The sequence below is a fragment of the Giraffa tippelskirchi genome, chromosome 1, assembly GCF_054371585.1.
Source record: "Giraffa tippelskirchi isolate mGirTip1 chromosome 1, T2T-mGirTip1v1.2.pri, whole genome shotgun sequence".
Taxonomy (NCBI): Eukaryota; Metazoa; Chordata; class Mammalia; order Artiodactyla; family Giraffidae; genus Giraffa; species Giraffa tippelskirchi.
The window spans coordinates 103,778,691-103,799,741 of NC_137275.1; the positions used below are offsets into that span (position 1 = coordinate 103,778,691).

Here is a 21,051-nt window from a genome sequence, read left to right on the forward strand (position 1 = left end):
GGAGTGCAGAGACCTGGTGACCGGGCCCCATCCAACGTGTGGACACAACGCTGACAGCTTTTAGTCCTGTTTGGGTTCTGGGGACAACACGATCTGCATCCACTCATTTCACCTGACTGATGGTGGGACTTGCAAGTCACTGTCTCATGGGGGCCCCTGCACCACACGCTGTAAAACTTGCCCCCACTGAGCTCTGTGCGCATTCCATAGGTGCCCTCCCCCACTCCTCCGCTGAAGAGGCCTCCTTTTGTGACTCCTCAGTACCTGACTACCTGCGGTGGCCACGGGCACCCCGGGGCTTGTGACCTCAAGTGCTGCCTTCCTCAGCCCTGCACTCAGGATCCCGGAAAACAGGTGCCCATGACCCTGAGCCTGTGACCCTCTGGACTCTGCCCTCCCCGATTCGGTTGGTGATAGCAGCACCCCACAGTGTGGAACTGGGACCAGGCCTCTTGTGGAGGGCAGGGGTGTGGGGCTGAACCTGGGGCCCTGGCAGGTCCCACCCTCGAGCAGGACTTGTCCTCTCTGCCCCCTGCCCTCAGTCCAGGCCAGATGCTGGGGAGTTGGAGGAGGTACCCCGATCCCAGACCATTCAGCTGCCTGGGGACACCCAGAGATCACCTGAGTGAACAGAAACGGGAGTTGGCAGATTCTATAGATGGAGTTACCACCAGTGTGTGTGCAGGAACTCAGGGATTTGGGGCTACTCTCCCATCTCTCAAACCAAGTGTCCTGGCAGAGGAAGGGGGCCAAGGCTGAACAGCTGGCTGCCCTTCAGGCAGCGGTCTCAGCCCCAAGGCTGGCCGACCAGGGGCCCTGTCTGGGAATCTCCACGTGTGCCTGCCCCTGGCCTGGAAGCCTCTCCCTTTGGGTTGAAGGACTCCAGAGATCTTTGCTTTACAGGTACCCAAACAGAGAGCCAGTAGCAGACTTGTCTACATCTGCTAACCCCCAGACAGCCCTCCTGGGACATGCCTCATCCCCCTGGGAGTCCTAGATGTCATCCAGATGTCACCCACAGCAAGGACTCCTGTCCCATCTCAGAAGACATTGCTAGGCATGAAGGGAGTGCTCGGCGCACCCGCCTTCCACATACACCCCCGGCAGCCGATCTAATTGGTTCAGTTTGGAAGCCAAGGGACTCTTCCAGAGCTCTGATAGAAGTTAAACAGTACCACATGCCACCTTTCCACCTCCTGTGAGTGTCACCATTACTACAGACACCAATCAAGCGAACTTTCTGTCCCTGGGGACTTCACTTCCCCCAACATTCCCACCCCCACCACTCAGACACCCCAACCACTTATAGTGGCCATGAGGATGGGAACCTCTGAGGTTCTCGTTTGCAGTGGCCACCTCCCCACCTGACCCTGTCCCGCCTGGTCAGGGGCCTACTTTGCTTCCTGAGGAGCATTTGTCCTCCTCCCTAAAGATATGAGTCATCACCAAGGTTTAAAAGGATGTCAAAGTATTGTAAGACCTAAAATCCCATGTGTACCCTGTGTGTGCTCAGTCGTGTCTGACTCTTTGCGATCCCGTGGACTGTAGCCTGCCAGGCTCCTCTGTCCATGGAATTCTCCAGACAAGAATATTGAAGTGGGTTATCATGCCCTCCTCCAGAGGATCTTCCCAACCCAGAGACTGAACCTGCATCTCTTGTGTCTCCTGCATTGGCAGGCAGGTTCTTTACCACTGAGCCACCTGGGAAGCTATAGAGGAGGACAGACGTCCTCTGGTCTCTTAGGGTGTGTGGCTGAGTCTAAGCATTAAACTGACATAAGATGGGTGAGCAGGAGGAAAGCATACACATCTTACTGATATTTGACACATACTTGGGACCTTTCAAAATAGAATGAAGTCCCAAAGAACTGAGCAGAAAATTAAAAAAAAATTTTTTATTGGAATAGAGTTGATTTACAATGTTGTGTGGTTGTGTGTTTCAGATGTACAGCAAAGTGAATCAGTGTGTGTTTTACATACACATATATTCACTCTTTTTTAGATTCATCAGTGGAAGGAGGCTTATCAAATGGTTGGCAGGTCCCAGAAAGGAAGCACTAATGAGGTTGATTTAACTCAGAAGCAAGAGAAAGCATTGGAGTGTGTTCAGCAGGGTCAGTCAGCCTCCACCTTACACACTCATTGGTGGCCCAGGTAGCAGGAGGCAATGGGGTGGAGAGGCCGCCAGCAGTCTGGCAGGGAAGCACTTGTTTCAGCCATCCAGGTGAGCGTGGTGATGCTCGCGCCAGTCTGTGGAAAACGGGAGCAAGAGGTACCAGATTCTCTTGGTGCTAGGAGCTCAGGTTCACTGGGATTTGAGTGAAGATGCTCAACGATCTTCACACTTCTAATTTGAGCAGTGATTACACTAATCCCGAGAGAAGAGAGGAAGAGAAATAGATCTAAGGAAGAATACTGTAACTGAAACCCAGGGAGCAGAAGCTCTTAGGAAAGGAGACCCTGGCAGAAATCTTTCACGTGTTTCAGAGAGAAGCCAGCGCACTGTGGGCCAGGGGAGCATCGTCTGGATTTCTCTATCACTGAAGCATCACTGGTGTTTGAAGAGCAGTGCCAAGGACTAAAGGGTTGGTCCCAAGGACTCAGAGGAAGGGGAGGAGGTGCAGACAGTGTGTGTAGACCACAAGGGGGAGCCGTGCCAAAAAGAGGAGGGAGAGAGTGCCGCAGGAGATGAACCTTGGTGGTGTTTTCAATGGAAGTGACCTGAGTCTGCTAGTGGAATGAACAGCAGCGCCTTCCAGTTGACAGGGTCAAGGGGGAGTACAACTGGCTGAGGAAGAAGGAACTGGGAAGTTTGAGGTGGTACCTGGTCCCATCGTAGGGGGCTAGTGTTGGGTCTGGTGGTGCCTGGTGTCTTCTCAGACTCTAAGACCGAGAGGGTGAGCGTTCATCACAAAGTTGAGAGAGAACTGAAAACAGAGATGTCCTCTCATCAGAAAGGACTGCAGAAGAATGTCAAGGGCTGTGGAGTTGTACCATCAGTTCTACCATCATTGTAGAACATGCAGAAGTCTTGTGGGAAAGGCATCAGCTATGTCACAGTTTGATGGGACACGAGCAGGGTAAACTTGCCCTGTGTCCAGACAGAACACTGGGGAAAGTGGATCCAGATCGTCAGCTGCAGGCAAGGTATGGAGGGGAGCCAGCAGCGGACTGGAGAGGTGCTGCCTCGGAGCTCACCCAACAGGACACACTTCTGGGAGGTCCCCAGGGGAGGCAGCTGGAGGGAGGGGCTGACACACAGAGAGGGGTTTGTGATTGTTGACATGCTGGACAGGGTCCAGGTGTGGTCACGGGAGTAGGTTGTTGAAGTGGAGAGCGAGACTAGAGCTTCCGGTGCTGTTGAAATATGCTGGGTGGAAGAGGGGGAGGACTGGGTCAGGGGTTGCTGAGGTTTCACATCCTCAACTCATTAAAAACCCTGAACAGCCACAAAATACCACACATACCCAAACACTTCCCATCTCAACAAGTGAACCGAAGGAGAAACCAGAATGAAATCAGTTGTCCATCAGTGAAAGGCTCTCAGTTGTGGAGCTTGAAGGGTGGATCAGGTCACAGAGAAAACTGTGGGCAGACCTGTAGGCCTGATCCTGGAGCTCGTCCTTGAGGCCCACAGGGAGGTTCTATGCGTGCTGGCCGCTTGGGGAGGGCAGCTGCCTTAGTGAGGGTGGCGGGGGCGGGGGGAGGCAGGCAGGGGGGCACAGTTGGCTCAGGGCAACCCTCCAGGAAGGGAGCTGGTGGCACTAAGACCTCATCCTCATTCCCCTCAGGTCTCTTGCCCAGGCTCTCATTCAGCCAAATCCGATGGACCCAGAGAACCCCGGAACCCTTTTGAAGTAGCCTCTGTGGCTCAGTTTCCCAGGGCAGAGAGAGCAGGTTGGAAAATAGACATTTATAGGGCAAATGAAGGGTACTGAGAACGTTTTTACAGCAGAGTGAGAGTATTTATTCAGAGAGGCTTACAGCATTATAGAAGAATTCTTCCGCTCTAAGGGGCTTTCAGCTTGAAGGGGAAATGATGATAAGCCTGTGTTTCACTTAACTTTTCCTGTGTGAACTAGGAGCCACCAAGCAGGCTGTATTTTTGATTTGTTTGAAGCTGACTTCTTGTGTTTATTTCTGCTCAATCTGTATACACTGCATCTTGAAGGCCTTGAATATTCACATTTGGAAAACATCCAACAGCTTTGTCTTTGCACTCCAGGGCCTTGAACTGTACTCTTGTCTCCAAGCTCTGAAATGGAGTGACATGGGGGACCTCAGCTTCCCCAGCTTCTGTAAGGGTAAAGCTGGAGGTCTTTGGAGACTGATGGTTCTTCTGGCAGAGTCAGGGAAGAGTGCCATGTGCACAGACTGTAAGGCCACCATTCAGCTGTGTTATCTGACTGTGTGTGGTCAGTCCCTCAGTCATGTCCGACTGTTTGCAACTCCATAGACTGTAGCCCACCAGGTTCCTCTGCCCATGTGATTTCCCAGGCAAGAATACTGGAGTGGGTTGCCACGCCCTCCTCCAGGGGATCTTCCCAGTCCAGGGATCAAACCCCTGTCTCTTGTGCCTCCTGTATTGGCAGGTGGATTCTTCACCACTGCGCCACCTGGGAAATCAATAATAAATAGAATTCTCTAGGCAAGAAAACTGGAGTCAGTAGCCATTCCCTTTTCCAGGGGATCTTCCTGACTCTGGGATCGAACTCAGGTCTCTTGTGCCTCCTACACTGTAGGCAGGTTCTTTACCATCTGAGCCACCAAACCAAATGGGCAAGGGAATTGTAAAAAATTATCTAATAACTGTGATAGTGAGTCATTTCCAGTTGATTGCCAAGTGTCAGTGTAATCTGTTTAAAGGAAACCAGTGTGAGATGAAGTATTTCCTGCCATATCATAGACAAGGATGTCACAGCCTTCAGCTGTTTTGGCCCTCCAAATGTGAATTTCTGAGCCCCGAGGGTGGCCAGGAAGAACAATGCGTGCTATCTGGCAGCCATGGAGCTGCCACCACTCCCTATGGTGAACAAGGAACTAAGGATGTGAATAATCACATCACAGGGCAGTGGCCCCAGATAGCTGAGATGCATATGAAAGGGATGATTTCAGTGAGCCCAGACTCTTGCATCTTCCCATACACAGAAAAGTGCAATTCCTTAATGAGATATCTCGTCTTCCCTCAGTTCAGTTCGGTTCAGTCATTCAGTCATGTCTGACTCTTTGCAACCGCATGGACTACAGCACGTGTTCCCTGATTAGCAATAATCTTTTGATTTTCAGATTACCTGCCCCTTGTTGCAAGCTTCTACATTACCTGACTTCCCACCCTCCCCTCCTCTCCCTGTCTCCTCAGAGCAGTTCTCTCAGGGTCACTTGAGAGGCTGTCTCCCGGGCTTGATGCCCTAAAAATTCCCACCAAATGAAACATAACTCTCACCATGTTTAGTTTTTAACTAAAACCGTGTCCTGTGATGTGATTATTCACATCCTTATTTCCTTGCTCACCATAGGGAGTGGTGGCAGCTCCATGGCTGCCAGATAGCAGGTATTGCTGTTCCTGGGCACTCTCGGGGATCAGAAATTCACATTTGGAGGGCAAAATTAGAGGAAAACTTATATTTTATAAGTTGACACCACTTTTGAGAATCTTCCCTAAATCTAGTTCCATTTGCTTTATCGGGTCAAAGGACGTTCATGCATTCGGCATAGAAGCAGTGTCTCCAGAATGCCAGGCACTGTGGGTGTGGGAATGCCCAGGTGTGAGCCACAGAATCACTGGGCAAAAGGGATCAGACAGCTGAGCATACGTGTGACTGTGGCAGCCCACTTCCCTGCATATGGTGATGAGAAGGGGCAGCCTGTCTGACTGTGATGATGGCCAGCTGGGGGATAGGTGCAGCCTGAGGACAGCTCTGCAGTGCTGGTGGGAAGAGTCTTCCAGTGGGTGACACTAAACCGAACTCTACAAGTCCAAAAGGGGGTAAGAGCATTCTAAGCAGAGGGAACAGTGTATGTGGAAGCTCTGGGGTAGGAAATTTGTGTTCAGGTGACAAAGCGAAGTCCGGTGTGTCTGGAGAGAAGTGAGTGCACGAAGGGAGAGAGGCTGGAATGCGGCTGGAGAGTGGCTGGTGAGGGTGGGAACCCCCAACACAATGTTCGCCCTGTTCGGGAGTCTGTATTTTGTTCCACATGTAGTGGGAAGATATTGAGAAAATGTAATTGGGGACGTGGCCTGATTGAGTTCATCCTCGAGACATGTCTATTGGCTATGATGTGAAGAGTGCAGGGGTGGGCCCAGGGGAGCTGGGAGGTCAGCCAGGAGGATATTGTAGATGACCTGGGGGCCATGAACGTGGAGAAAATGCTTAGATTTGAAAGATATTTTGGAAAGTAAGATACAGAGGAATTATTGATGGATTGGTTATGGGAATTAAAAGAAAGTGTGTGTCAGGATTTTGTGTTGGCTGAATTTGTCAGTGTTTATGTAAACTTGGCATGGTTGGCCAATATGAAACGATGTATGATGATGAGTCAAGCTTCCAGGTCTTATTTGCATCTGCTATTTTTAAATCAACTGGAAAGCTATTTAATTTGTTTAAACTAAACTAAAACAACAAATAAAAGCCATTCACCAATTTCTCCCACACCCACTTCTTGTAACTACATGCGTGTTCTCTATATATTTGAGCTTGTTTGTGTGTGTGTGTTTTAAGATTTCACATGTGAAATCATTTTTATGTCTGACTTATTGATTTATTTCACTTAGCATAATGCCCTTGACGTCCTTCCATGATCACAGATGGGAAGATGTCATTCTTTTTTGTAGTTAAATAATATTCCATTCTATGTATACATACTACAGTTTCTTTATCCATACATCCATCCTTCAGTGAACACTTAGGTGGCTTCCTATCTTGGCTGTTATACATAGTGCTGCAATAAACATGGGGGATGCATATATCCTTTTGTTTTCTTTGGATAGACACCCAGAAGTGGAATTGCTGAATATAATTGCAGAATATGGCAGTTCTATTTTTAGTTTATTGAGGAGCCTCTGGTACTATTCTGAATGGCTGTAACCATCTCACATTCCCTCTAAAAGTGTACAAGAGTTCCTGTTTCTCCATACCCTCGCCAACAATATTTTTTTAAATGTGTTTACTTAGTCTCTGAGCAATGGACATTCAGATTGCTTTTTAAAATATTTTTGTTTATTTTATATTTTTATTTTTTGGCTGTGCTGGGTCTTCACTGCTGCATGGGCTCGTCTCTAGCTGAGGCGAGTGGAGGTTTCTCTCTAGTTGTGGTGCACTGGCTTCTCAATGCAGTGGCTTCTCTTGATGTGGAGCATGGGCTCTGGGGCATGAGGGCTTCATTTGTGGCACATGGGCTCAGTAGTTGCAGCTCCTGGTCTCTAGAGCACAGGCTTAATTGTTGCGGTGTGCAGGCTTAGTTGTACCTTGGCTTGTGGGATCTTCCTGGATCAGGGATTGAACCTGTGTCTTCTGGATTGGCAGGTAGAATCTTTACCACTGAGCCATCAGGGAAGCCTCCAGCCAACACATTTTATGTGTGTTCTTTTTGGTGGTGGCTGTTCTGACAGGTGTGAGTGATACCTCATGTGGTTTTGATTTTCATTTCTCAATGATGGGTAAAGTTGAGCATCTTTTCAAGTAACTATTGGCCATCTGTTTGTTTGCTTTGGAAAGACATCTTTCAGACCTCCTGCTCAGTTTTAATGGAGCATTTTTGTCTTTAATAGGTCCACTGTCTTGGTGGGGAAACTGGAGCAGAAATCTGGGAGCATCTCATCATTATCCACTGCCCCTTCCTGGCTCTTTCCGCTACCATCAGCAACCCGGAGCATCTGACTGAGTAGGCCTGAGCTTCAGTCTAGATAGAATACTTATCTGTTTTGAATGTTTGAATGTCATCTTTTCTATATGTGTTCTGGAAAGTTCCATAACCACCTGATGAATCTCTTACCTTATCTCTGAATATTCAGGGAATACACTCACTCCTCCTGGCAGGTGCTGAGCAAGGCCACACTCTGTAAAGGAAAAAAACCAAGGGTTCCCCCAGCTGGATCTGCAGTTGAGTAGGAAATTTCCCCCGTATCTCAAGAAAGGCTCACCAGAAGTGATTGATTTATTTTTCTTTTTCTTTGTCCTTCTGCAAAGAAATAGAATTAAAATAGTATCATGGCTCCCTGGTGGCTCAGACAGTAAAGAATCTGTCTGCAATGCAGGAGACCCAGTTTCCATCCCTGGGTCAGGAAGATTCCCTGGAGAAAGGATAGGCTACCCACTCCAGTATTCTTGCCTGGAGAATCCCATGGAGAGGAACCTGGTGGGCTAGAGTGCCGGAGTCCAGCTCCAGTGGGTCCAGGGGTTCCTTCAGGAAGGATGGCGTCGGTGATGCGAAATGAGAAGACACAGCGAATCTTAGCGTCTCCAAGTGTCTCCCGACTTTATTGTTTTCAAGACAGCTTTTATATTTTTAGTGATACATAGAAACAAATGTAAAGTATAGAGTCATACCAAATCAGCTTAATGGGTCGGCAGTTTTGACCATTATTGAAACCGTTTGCATCTCTTAGTTACAAAAAGTTTCATTATGTTTACATCATCTTCTGGCCCGGGTGCCTGCCAACACCCTGTGACTCTCCATTGACAGGGGTCGACCAGCCAGAACACTCCTGCATCCGGCACAGCAGGAAAGAATTCATCAACAGAAAGCCTCAAGGCAAAACCTCTCTTCGGTAATCCATCCCACGCCCGAGCCCGAGGGAAAAGAATGTGGTCCCATAAGGTCATGGTACAGCAAGTTGAAACAATGTAGCGCAAAGGTCAGCTCTTAGCAAAAATCACCAGCTAAATTAACAATTGTCTTATTATTTGTATTAAAGCTAAACTTTTATCTCTAACTATTATGCTTTCATTATATAGGCTAAATATGTTAAGAGCAAAAACATAGTGAGTAAATATAGATTAAGTAACAGTTTCATAAAGCAATATTTCTTATATTTCCTAATAAGCCTTCTTTCCTACGAAGGGTTCTGTGCCCATTGGGGCTTTCTGTGCAGAGGCTCTCAATGCTGTTTTATTGTTAAGGAGCAGTCATGCACATTAGTTCCAAAGGCACAGGCACTCTTGTTAAACAGACTAAAATGCTAGCAAGGGAAGTTTAGATTAAAATACTCTATATCCTAGATAATCTAACAGGGCGCCACCGTTCGGGGGCCGTATCGATCAGGGTTCCAGATTGATCTATTTAGGAAGAGATCAGGAAAGGCCTTTTCCCTAAGTCACAGAAAATAAGAAGAGGTTTATTATAGCAAGCATCAGAAAGAGAGATATCATCTTTAAGGTGAGCGCTGAGACAGCCTTCCTTGCGAGAATCCCTGAGGCCTGAGTTACTCTGCTCATCAGGTCTTCTCCTCATGACTCTGTCATGGGTGGGATCTCGTGAGCTGGCTTCCGGCACTACAGTCTGTGGGGTCGCAAAGAGTCAGACACTTTGATTGAGCAACTAACACACACACATAATGACACAGTCTGCCATGGACCTTGAGACTTCTTATGTTGTCCCAGTTTACAGATGTTTGGAAAGATAGGGGAGCCTTATTAGTTGAAAGCCCCGTATCATTTTTCCATTGTGCTAGATCTTTGCCCACTAACAACAATTATAGCAAAGACTCTGATTTGCCAAGTGCCTTTCTAAGTACTTTGCATATGTTGATGTGTCTTAGATGGCCAACAACGCTTATGATTTATTATTTTAATTGCTGCTGTTAGGTAGATTTTCTGACTGCTATTATTATTTCCTTTTAAATATGAAAAACGAGGCACAGAGAGATTTTGTGATTCAACCAAGAGTCTCAGCCCAGGTTAAGGAGGCTGGAATTCAACCTTAGGTCATCTGGCTCCAGGGCCTATTCATTTATGTACAAGTTTTAAGGCACATAACATTTTCTGTATTTTGAAGTACTTGACATTTCAGGAAGTGGTTCCATGTTCTGCATAAGTAATACATAATTAAAATTTTTAAGGTGGCTACAATCTGTAAAACGGTACTGGAAACAAGCAGACAGTATGATTGAATGAAGTATTGCTTCTAAAAGAAATGCCAACTCCCGTGCCAGTTCCCACAAGAACTACTTGCTGATGAAGCAGTCATATAAAGTGAGACTTGGTAGGTTTGACACATTCATAGGAATTTTGTGTCTTCCTTTCAAGTTATCCCATCCTTGTGTGTCCATTCATTGGGAAATTCTTGCTCTTCACTTCCAGCGCTGTATGAAGAGAGATACGATGACTTAGAGAAGTACATATGTTCAGTGAGCAATCATGACATTTCCTGTGACCATTTTCACCTGTGTGCTGCGTTGACAACAGACCATGTGAGTGATACTTCTGCCATGTTTGTTCTGAGCAAAGGCTATTATTTATGTCATAATGCAGAGCTGCCTGGGTGGTACTCATCAGAATTACAGAATCAGTACTTTTAACAGATATTTAATCTGAGTTTTAAAAGCAACAAGAATAACTTCCTAGTTTTTATCTATTCCTTAATGGTGTATGCCTCTGCAAAGCTTAAAAATGACTGAACACTTTAACCTGAAGTTTTTTTGGGTTGATTTTTCTTTATTCTTGGATGTTATCTTTGCCCATTTTCCTTCTTCTCAGCACCCATGTCCATCCATCCACCTTTTTGGACACTGTCTCTTCTCTTAGTGCAGCTACAACTTTGTGTGGACAGTGTCTCATACACGTGAGAATTTGATCGCTGTGAATTAGGTTAGACGAGGAAAAGATGCTTTTCACTGACATAGCAATCACACTGTGATGTTTTGGTAGTAAATCAATAAGGTGGAAGTCTTAAGGAGACCTCATTTGGGGCTCTGGGGTTTGAGTGGGGGAAGATTTCTTAATTTTCTTCGCATTTGTTTTCCTTTTCCATTCTATTCTCAGGATGGCCCATTAAAGCTTTGGTTGCCTCTCAAAGTGATAATTAGGCAACAGTTTTGCTTCCAAGACTGAACAAGTTAAATATACTCTAAACTCTGTTGTCAGATGAAGCCTTCTGGTCTGACAGTTTTTAAGTCACATGCAGTTTTCTTTAGTTACAATAGTTGATGTCCTAGGGAGTAGTTCCAAGTTCTGCCTGAATGACGTATCTATCAGAAACATAACTTAGGTAAATAAAGAGGATAATTCTGATCCTGCTGAGCCTCTGATGGCTTTCTTTTGCAAACAGCCAAAGGCACAGCTCCTTGGTCAGGCTCCCGAGGTCTTCCAGAACCCAGCCCCAAGTGCTTCTGCTCATCTGCTTGATGGATTTTACTGGACGCCCTCATGGTTTATCTGTAAACTGGAGTGTTTCACCACAGATGCGCAGTACCAGTTGTCCAGACCCTGTTCATCTTTGATGGCCCTTCTCATGGGAAATCTCTTCAGAATCCTCTGTGACCTGCTTAGCTGGAGGGAGTCTTCTCTCCACGCACCTGGTCTGTATTTCCTGTCTGACAACAGTCGTGGTTGTCTTGCTGCTGAAGTTCCTTAACAGCTTGTCTTCTTACTGGAATAATTCCTTGAAGACAGATTTTCTGCCCTTGTGGTTTGTAGCTAGCTGGATTGAAATGTTTGTTACATGAATATAGACACCCAGAGGGAGCACATACTTTGGGTTCTAAGGATTTTATGTATCTTGTCTCCTTTAACCTTTGCAACAATAGGATGGACGCCTTACTGATACTCCCGTTTCACAAGCGAGGGAGGTAGGGCAGAGAGAACCTGTACTGCTGAGGAAGGGGTGGGGCTGGGGTGCCGTCTCACATAGATGACTCCAGAGCCTGCAGTTTCATCTCTGTGTTCTGAACAGACTGGTGGACAGATGCGTGAGTGAGGGACTGAGTGAGAATCACGTTATGGCCTTTGGGCTGTGACGCAGTAGCTTCTAAAAGCAATGGAATGAGTTCAGTGCAGTAATTTTCCAATAGGATTTTATTACAGGACTTTCTTTTTTGTGTGGCAATAGCTCTATCTACATCTAAAGAAAACTGAAATGTGGGTGAAATTCCTGTGACCTAACTCGTACCCCCAAACTGGAGTAGTGATGATAACCCACACATAGATAACAAGCCTCCTTTCTCTGTGTCCATCTCCTCTTCTCTTCTCTTTCCACCTTGTCACTAGGCATTTCAGTGCAGCATTTACACAGTCCTCTGTTCTGTGTAGATGGTTCAGGGCAGGCTGTCTTTAGGTGGCAGTGAGCACAGGGGTTGGGAGAACTTGGTGAGGTTGGCATCTTGCTCCAAGTGCCTGTCTGCTATCTCAGTGGCTATTAATGGATGGCTGGGAAGCGGCTCCAGCTACTCTAACCCCATGTGACTCCTGCAAAGGTCATGCTGCTGCATGAGTCTCCTTTTGCAATAGGAACCCAGCTTGGACGGCATTAAATGTGTATGTTGACAGTTGTGTGTGTAGCGTGTGTTCATATGGAGTGTTTCCTAAAGCATCAGTGGCACAAGGCATGGCAGCCTCCCTGAGCAAGGAGGTGATCCCTGATCTTGTGTAGTAGACCTCAGGTGGACGTGAGGAGGTTGGGTGGTGAGGCAACATGAACAGAAGAGCTGTCCCCATAGGTGTCTGCGCTGTGGCTCTGCTGTCACACGGGGGCTCCAGAAGGAGGGGCTGAGTAGGTTTAGGGCCTGCCTCCATGTGAGGTTCATTTCTGGCACGGGGTGGAGTCCAACTTGGTCACCAGCTATCTGGCCACTCAGGGACAGCTGTCGGGACGGGGGTGTCAGCCCCAGCAAATGTGGGAGGGGCTGCGCATCTTTCTGCTGCCTGTGGAACTGTGCTTCCCGTCACCTGTGGGGTTGCGGACAGTGCGATTTGCCAAAACACCATCATGGTGTGATGCTGCATGTTCATAAATGAAGGAGGGTGTGAGCCTGTGACCTTTTATCTCTCTTCCTTGTCTCCCTGGGCTGGCTCATTAGTTGTCATACAGTGAACACCAGCGGAATGGAATGGTGTGGCCCAGCTTTTGGCCACGGAGATTGTTAAATTGATTAAAAAATGAAGACCTGTAAGTTGGTCCGGAGAAGGCAATGGCACCCCACTCCAGTGACGGAGGAGCCTGGTAGGCTGCAGTCCATGGGGTCGCTAAGAGTCAGACACGACTGAGCGACTTGACTTTCACTTTTCCCTTTCATGCACTGGAGAAGGAAATGGCAACCCACTCCAGTGTTCTTGCCTGGAGAATCCTGGGGACAGAGGAGCCTGGTGGGCTGCCGTCTATGGGGTCGCACAGAGTCGGGCACGACTAAAGCGACTTAGCAGCAGCAGAATGGTGTAATGCCTATATAGCAAGGAATTAATATGCAATGAATTAGCGAGTAAATTGTTACATAGTTATACTGATTTTTCACCAACTTACACATTTATATTTTTTATTCTTTTTCAAAGACAGTGTAATTTTTATTTAGCATCTTGTCATTTAAGTTAGCATTTTTACTTATATAGCTTAAAATACATAATTTTGTATGGCTTACCTATACTGTATTTCATTCGCATTATGCACAGCATTGTTACTTTTATACTTTTAGTGTTTACCATGAAACTGAAGTGAAATAGATAGTAATAAATAGCATAAGTGAAACCTGAATGCTAGGAAACTGTAGTCGCTCAGTGGAGTCTGACTGTTTGCGACCCCATGGACTGTAGTCCACCAAACTCCTCTCTCCATGGAATTCTCTAGGCAAGAATACTGGAGTGGATTGCCATTCCCTTTTTCAGGGGATCTTTCCAACCCAGGGATGGAACCTGGGTCTCCCGCATTGCCGGCATTGTCTTTACCATCTGAGCCACAAGGAAATCCAAACAATACAAGATGAAATATGAAAGGAATTTTCTATTTTTCTATCAGTTTCTTCCAGTCCTCATTCTCAGAGGTTGACCCTAAATTTGTTTCTTAATTTTCATCTAGTAATAATCTCTGTAGATGCAAGGGTATTCTCTATATGTATATGTATTTGTTTATTTCTATATATCTATCACTTGCTTTTGCTATGCAATATCTTAAAGACATTTCCATACCAGTCCATATATATTTCTTAAATTTTCTCAAAACACTCTTTATAAATTTATATCAAAATTAATTATGTCCATTCCTTTCATGAGATTCCCAAGCTTTTCTGCGACAGTTATATTTCCAATAAATGTATGTTTTGTTGTTTTTATTATTATGTGTATATATGAGTTCCTAGATGTAGAATTGTTGATATTACATTTGATTCAATGTTCAGGTAGTATATACATTTAAAATGTTGATACTGTTATTTATTGCCAAAATATCATTCCCTTTTTTTAAAATCTATTTTTTTAATTGAAGGAAAATTGCTTTGCAATATTGTGTTGGTTTCCGCCATACGACAGCCCAAATCAGTCATAATCATACATAATGTCACCTTGCCTCATACCTCAGTTGATAAAGAATCTGCCTGCAATGCAGGAGACTCCTGGGTCGAGAAGATCCCCTGGAAAAGGAAATGGCAACCCACTCCAGGATTCTTGCCTGGAGAGTCTCATGAATAGAGGAGCCTGACAGGCTCCAGACCATGGGGTCGCAAGAGTCGGACACGACTTAGTGACTAAACCAGCACCATCTCCATCGTGAACCTCCCTCTTCTCCCCGGACTCCACCCCTGTAGGTCACCACAGAGCGCCAACCTGGGCTCCCTGTGTTATATAACAACTTCTCACCATTATCTGTTTTATACAAGGTAGTGTGTATATGTCAATGCTACTTTTTCTGTTTGTCCCACTCTTTCCTTCCCCTACTGCATCCACGAGTTCCATCTTTATATCTGCGTCTTCATTTCTTTCCTGCAAATAAGTTCATCAAAACCATTTCTCTAGATTCCATACAGATACGATAAATTTTATATTTGTTTTTTTATCTTTCTGACTTCAGTTCTGTTCATTTCAGTCGCTCAGTTGTGTCCGACTCTTTGTGACCCCATGAATTGCAGCACGCCAGGCCTCCCTGTCCATCACCAACTCCAGGAGTCTACCCAAACCCATGTCCATCGAGTCAGAGATGGCATCGAGCCATTTCATCCTCTGTCATCCCCTTCTCCTACTGCCCCCAGTACTTCCAGCATTAGGCTCTTTTCCAATGAGTTAATTCTTCGCATGAGGTGGCCAAAGTATTGGAGTTTCAGCTTCAACATCAGTCCTTCCAATGAACACCCAGGACTGATCTCCCCTAGGATGAACTGGTTGGATCTTCTTGCAGTCCAAGGGACTCTCAAGAGTCTTCTCCAACACCACAGTTCAAAAGCATCAATTCTTCAGCACTCAGCTTTCTTCATCGTCCAACTCTCACATCCATACATGACTACTGGAAAAACCATAGCTTTGACTAGACAGACCTTTGTTGGCAAAATAATGTCTCTGCTTTTAAATATGCTATCTGGGTTGGTCATAACTTTCCTTCCAAGGAGTAAGCGTCTTTTAATTTCATGGCTGCAATCACCATCAGCAGTGATTTTGGAGCCCCAAAAAATAAAGTCACCCACTGTTTCCCCATCTATCCGCCATGAAGTGATAGGACCAGATGCCATGATCTTAGCTTTCTGAATGTTGAGCTTTAAGACAACTTTTTCACTCTCCTCTTTCACTTTCATCAAGAGGCTCTTTAGTTCTTCTTCACTTTCTGCCATAAGGGGGTTGTCATCTGCATATCTGAGGTTATTCATATTTCTCCCAGCAATCTTGATTCCAGCTTGTGTTTCTTCCAGCTCAGCGTTTCTCATGCTGTACTCTGCATATAAGTTAAATAGGCAGGGTGACAATGTACAGCCTTGACGTACTCCTTTTTTCTATTTCAAACCAGTCTGTTGTTCCATGTCCAGTTCTAACTGTTGCTTCCTGACCTGCATACAGGTTTCTCAAGAGGCAGGTCAGATGGTCTGGTATTCCCATCTCTTTAAGAATTTTCCACAGTTTATTGTGATCCACACAGTCAAAGGCTTTGGCATAGTCAATAAAGCAGAAAATGATGTTTTTTTCTGGAACTCTCTTGCTTTTTTGATGATCCAGAGGATGTTGGATAATTTGATCTCTGGTTCCTCTGCCTTTTCTAAAACCAGCTTGAACATCTGGAAGTTCACGGTTCAGTTACTGCTGAAGACTGGCTTGGAGAATTTTGAACATTACTTTATTAGCGTGTGAGATGAGTGCAATTGTGCAGTAGTTTGAGCATTCTTTGGCATTGCCTTTCTTTGGGATTGGAATGAAAACTGACCTTTTCCAGTCCTGTGGCCACTGCTGAGTTTTCCAAATTTGCTGGCATATCGAGTGCAGCACTTTCACAGCATCATCTTTTAGGATTTGAAATCGCTCAACTGGAATTCTATCACCTCCACTAGCTTTGTTCATAATGATGCTTCCTAGGCCCACTTGACATCACATTCCAGGATGTCTGGCTCTAGGTGAGTGTCAGTGATCACACCATCGTGATTATCTGGGTCTTGAAGATCTTTTTTGTACAGTTGGTCTGTGTATTCTTGCCACTTCTTCTTAATATCTTCTGCTTCTCTTAGTTCCTTACCATTTCTGTCCTTTATCGAGCCCATCTTTGCATGAAATGTTCCCTTGGTATCTCTAATTTTCTTGAAGAGATCTCTAGTTTTTCCCATTCTGTTGTTTTCGTCCAATTCTTTGCATTGATCACTGAGGAAGGCTTTCTTATCTCTCCTTGCTATTCTTTGGAACTCTACATTCAGATGGGAATATCTTTCCTTTTCTCCTTTGCTTTTCACTTCTTTTCTTTCAAAGCTATTTATAAGGCCTCCTCAGACATTCATTTTGCTTTTTTACATTTCTTTTCCATGGGGATGGTCTTGATCCCTGTCTCCTACACAATGTCACGAACCTCCATTCATAGTTCATGAGGCACTCTGTCTATCAGATCTAGTCTCTTAAATCTATTTGTCACTTCCACTGTATAATCATAAGGGATTTGATTTAGGTCATACCTGAATGGTCTAGTGGTTTTCCCTAGTTTCTTCAATTTAAGTCTGAATTTGTCAATAAGGTGTTCATGATCTGAGCCACAGTCCGCTCCTGGTCTTGTTTTTGCTGACTGTATAGAGCTTCTCCATCCTTGGCTGCAAAGAATATAATCAATCTGATTTCAGTGTTGACCATCTGTTGATGTCCATGTGTAGAGTCTTCTCTTGTGTTGTTGGAAGAGGGTGTTTGCTCTGACCAGTGCGTTCTCTTGGCAAAACTCTATTAGCCTTTGTCCTGCTTCATTCTGTACTCCAATGTCAAATTTGCCTGTTACTCCAGGTTTTTCCTGAAGTCCTACTTTTGCATTCCAGTCCCCTATAATGAAAAGGACATCTTTTTTGGGTGTTAGTTCTAAAAGGTCCTGTAGGTCTTCATAGAACCGTTTAACTTCAGCATCTTCAGCATTACTGGTTGGGGCATAGACTTGGATTACTGTGATATTGAATGGTTTGCCTTGGAAAGGAACAGAGATCATTCTGTCATTTTTGAGATTGCATTCAAGTACTGCATTTCTGACTTACTTCACTCCAAACTGTCGTTCTTGAGGTTTTACTAACAGCTAGTTATTCAACTGTGTCCTACTCTTCTCTGTTCTTGGGATTTTTCAGGCAAGAATACTGGGATGGGTTGCATTTTTTCCTCCAGGGTATCTTCCTGACTTAGGAATCAAATCTGTGTCTCCTGTGTCTCCTTTACTCACTGAGCCATTGAGGAAGCCCCACTAACAGCTACTGTCCTGTCCATAGTCCATGTGAATTTTTTTGACCACATTCTCAAGAACCAGTATCTGATAAATATATTTATCACATGTGATTAAAGTTATTTTTTACTTGAACTGCAAACTTTTTGATATAATTGAGTTTGAGCATCTTCCCACATGTTTAATTTGATTTGTATTTGTTTTTGGATTTTATATATATGTCTTTAATCTTATTCATTCAATTTTTGATTTTTATGAGAGAATTTTAAGCCAAATAAATTGTCTATTTTACATCGTATATATAGTTAATATTTTCTGGTTAAATGTTTTAAACTTTTTATCCTATGTAGAGTTATCTTTGCATGTAAAATTTTTTGTAGTTTATATTAAATTTTAAAAAAATCTATCTTGCTTAGGAAGAATTTTCTCATTTCAGTTGTGCCAAAAGTTCTTCAATTATTTTTTTCCTTTGCATTTAATTTTTCAAGCATTTTTCATATCTTACATCTTATAACATTTGATTCATCTTGAATTTATTTAGGAGTTTGAATAGGGTTTGATTTATTTGTTCTGTAAATTTTAGAATGTTTTAAAAATATTCACCTATTTATCATTTTGCCATTGATTTGAAATTCTGACTATTGTATTTTGAACTCCCAATGTATCTGGGTCCAATTCAAAACTTTAATCTTTTTAACTGATCTCTTTATTCATGTGCACCTTGGCACATAATTGCTATGATATCTAAGATATTTTGACATGTGAAGAATCTAGAAGTCCCTTATTACTGCTACTGCTGCTACTGCTAAGTCGCTTCAGTCGTGTCCGACTCTGTGCGACCCCATAGACGGCAGCCCACCAGGCTCCGCCGTCCCTGGGATTCTCCAGGCAAGAATACTGGAGTGGGTTGCCATTTCCTTCTCCAGTGCATGAAAGGGAAAAGTGAAAGTCAAGTCGCTCAGTCGTGTCCGACTCTTAGCGACCCCATGGACTGTAGCCTACCAGGCTCCTCCGTCCATGGGATTTTCCAGGCAAGAGTACTGGAGTGGGGTGCCATTGCCTTCTCCGAGAAGTCCCTTATTAGCATTTTGTTATTGTTGTTTTTGTTATTTTAAATTAGTTTATTTATCTTTTTTTTTTTAACTTTACAATATTGTATTTGTTGTGCCATACACTGACATGAATCCACCATGGGTGTACATGTGTTCCCTTTCCAGAACCCGCCTCCCACCTCCCTCCCCATCCCATCCCTCCGGGTCATCCCAGTGCACCAGCCCTGAGCACCCTGTATCATGTGTCTTTTACAGAATTTTGCCTAAGCCTGTAAGTATTAGGCAAAAAACTATTACAATATTGTAAAGTAATTAGCCCCCAACTAAAATAAATAAATTTATTAAAAAAAAAAAGTAAAAATTAAATAATAGATTAAGTATAAATAAGATAAAAATAAAATTAGCTTAAAATTGTTAAAATAAATTTAAAATATATTCAAAACTATTATTTTCATTAAGATTCACATTAAGAAGAGTTTATACGTTTAGAGTATATATATTAAAAAAAAACCTGTTATCTAGATAAGAATTGGTGTTTTCGGTTAACAAGTCACCTATTGTAACATTGGGTGGAACTTGTAGTTCCTGCCCGTGTTTCTAATCCCTTGCAGATAGCTGTTGTTCTTTAGCTATGACGTCTAAAATGCTACGTGACACTTGCTTTAGGAAAAAAAATCATCTCTTTCAAAGCAATTCAGGACGTAAATCACTGCTAAGCATCTTGTGCTGCTGAGATCTTCTTGCCATGTACTGTGATAAGTTGATTCAGTCCTGTATGACTCTTTGCAACTGTATGGACCGTGGCCTGCCAGGATTCTCTGTCCATGGACTTTGCCAGAAAAATATAGTCACACACACACACACACACACACACACACACACACACACACACACACACAAGAAAGAAAAACCTAAAAAAAAAAATGTGTTAGGATACAGTTTTAGAGATTTTTTTTCTGAAATGCTAACATGTTTCTTTTATTATGACTTATTACAACCCCAGGTGGCACTAGTGGTAAGGAATCCACCTGCCAATGCAAGAGATGCCAGAGACTTGGGTTTGCTCCCTGGATTGGGAAGATTCCCTGGAGCAGACAGTGGCAACCCACTCCAGTATTCTTGCCTGAAAACTTCCATGGACAGAGGAGCCTGGCAGGCTGCTCAAGTTGATTACATAATACTTGGATATTGACATACACACTGCTGCTGCTGCTGCTGCTGCTGTTGCTAAGTCGCTTCAGTTGTGTCCGACTCTGTGCGACCTCATAGACGGCAGCCCACTGGGCTCCGCCGTCCCTGGGGTTCTCCAGGCAAGAACACTGGAGTGGGTTGCCATTTCCTTCTCCAATGCATGAAAGTGAAAAGTGAAAGTGAAGTCGCTCAGTTGTGTCTGACTCTTAGCGACCCCGCGGACTGCAGCCTACCAGGATCCTCCTTCCATGGGATTTTCCAGGCAAGAATACTGGAGTGGGTTGCCATTGCCTTTTCCGGACATATAAACAGTATATTTAAAATAGATAATCAACAAGGGCCTACTCTATAACACAGAGAACTCTACTCAATATTTTGTAATAACCTAAATTGAAAAAAGAATTTTATAAAATAGATATATATACATGTATAACTCAGTCCCTTTGATTTAGACCTGACACTAACATATTGTTGGTCAACTGTACTATAATATATAATAAAAATTAAAAAAAAATAGAGGATTTTATTCAATGGTTTTGCCATTAGATTGACATATTTAACTCTTAAACAAGTTACTCAAGTTTATCTGAAGCCATGATATTTGCATATGCTTTATGTTATCAAGCTATATTTTATGTTTCCATCATAAACCAATTAATGAAGTCACCTTAGTTTTTTTTTTTTTTTCTTTTACGAAACTGACTTCATTTTTTTTTTTTTTTTTTTTGACATAGAACAGAACCCACTCCAGTATTCTTGCCTGGGGAATCCCATGGACAGAGGAGCCTGGTGGGCTACAGTCCATGGGGTTGCAAAGAGTTGGACATGACTGAGCAACTAACACATATACTGTTTTATTTATTTATTGCTTGCACTGAGTCTTCCTTGCTGCATGTGGGATTTCTATATTTTCAGAGAGTGGGAGCTACTCTCTAGTTGTGGTTCATGGGCTTCTCATTTCTGTGGCTTCTCTTGTTGAGGAGCACAGGCTCTAGGTGCATGGGCTTCAATTCTT

At 44.1% G+C, this 21,051-nt stretch overlaps 2 protein-coding genes across 13 annotated transcripts in view; both read left to right on the top strand.

The window, feature by feature from the left end:
* LOC145504954 (olfactory receptor 4A47-like) overlaps positions 1-21,051 on the top strand; it is a 132,348-nt gene that overhangs the window by 70,964 nt on the left and 40,333 nt on the right. The window contains exons 7-12 of the mRNA XM_081486460.1: positions 211-354; positions 2,003-3,147; positions 7,769-7,881; positions 8,683-8,854; positions 10,058-10,200; positions 10,299-10,408. The gene's annotated coding sequence lies outside the window, so the exon portion shown is untranslated. The remainder of the gene's footprint in view (positions 1-210; positions 355-2,002; positions 3,148-7,768; positions 7,882-8,682; positions 8,855-10,057; positions 10,201-10,298; positions 10,409-21,051) is intronic.
* The window catches only part of LOC145504955 (olfactory receptor 4A47-like), a 98,203-nt gene that overhangs the window by 70,964 nt on the left and 6,188 nt on the right, over positions 1-21,051 (top strand). For 5 of the 12 annotated variants that reach the window (XM_081486552.1, XM_081486533.1, XM_081486527.1 and 2 more), the window contains 4 exons: positions 7,769-7,881; positions 8,683-8,854; positions 10,058-10,200; positions 10,299-10,408. The gene's annotated coding sequence lies outside the window, so the exon portion shown is untranslated. Of the gene's footprint in view, positions 1-210; positions 355-7,768; positions 7,882-8,682; positions 8,855-10,057; positions 10,201-10,298; positions 10,409-21,051 lie in introns of all 12 variants that reach the window. The other 7 variants (XM_081486516.1, XM_081486498.1, XM_081486481.1 and 4 more) reach the window with 5 other exon arrangements.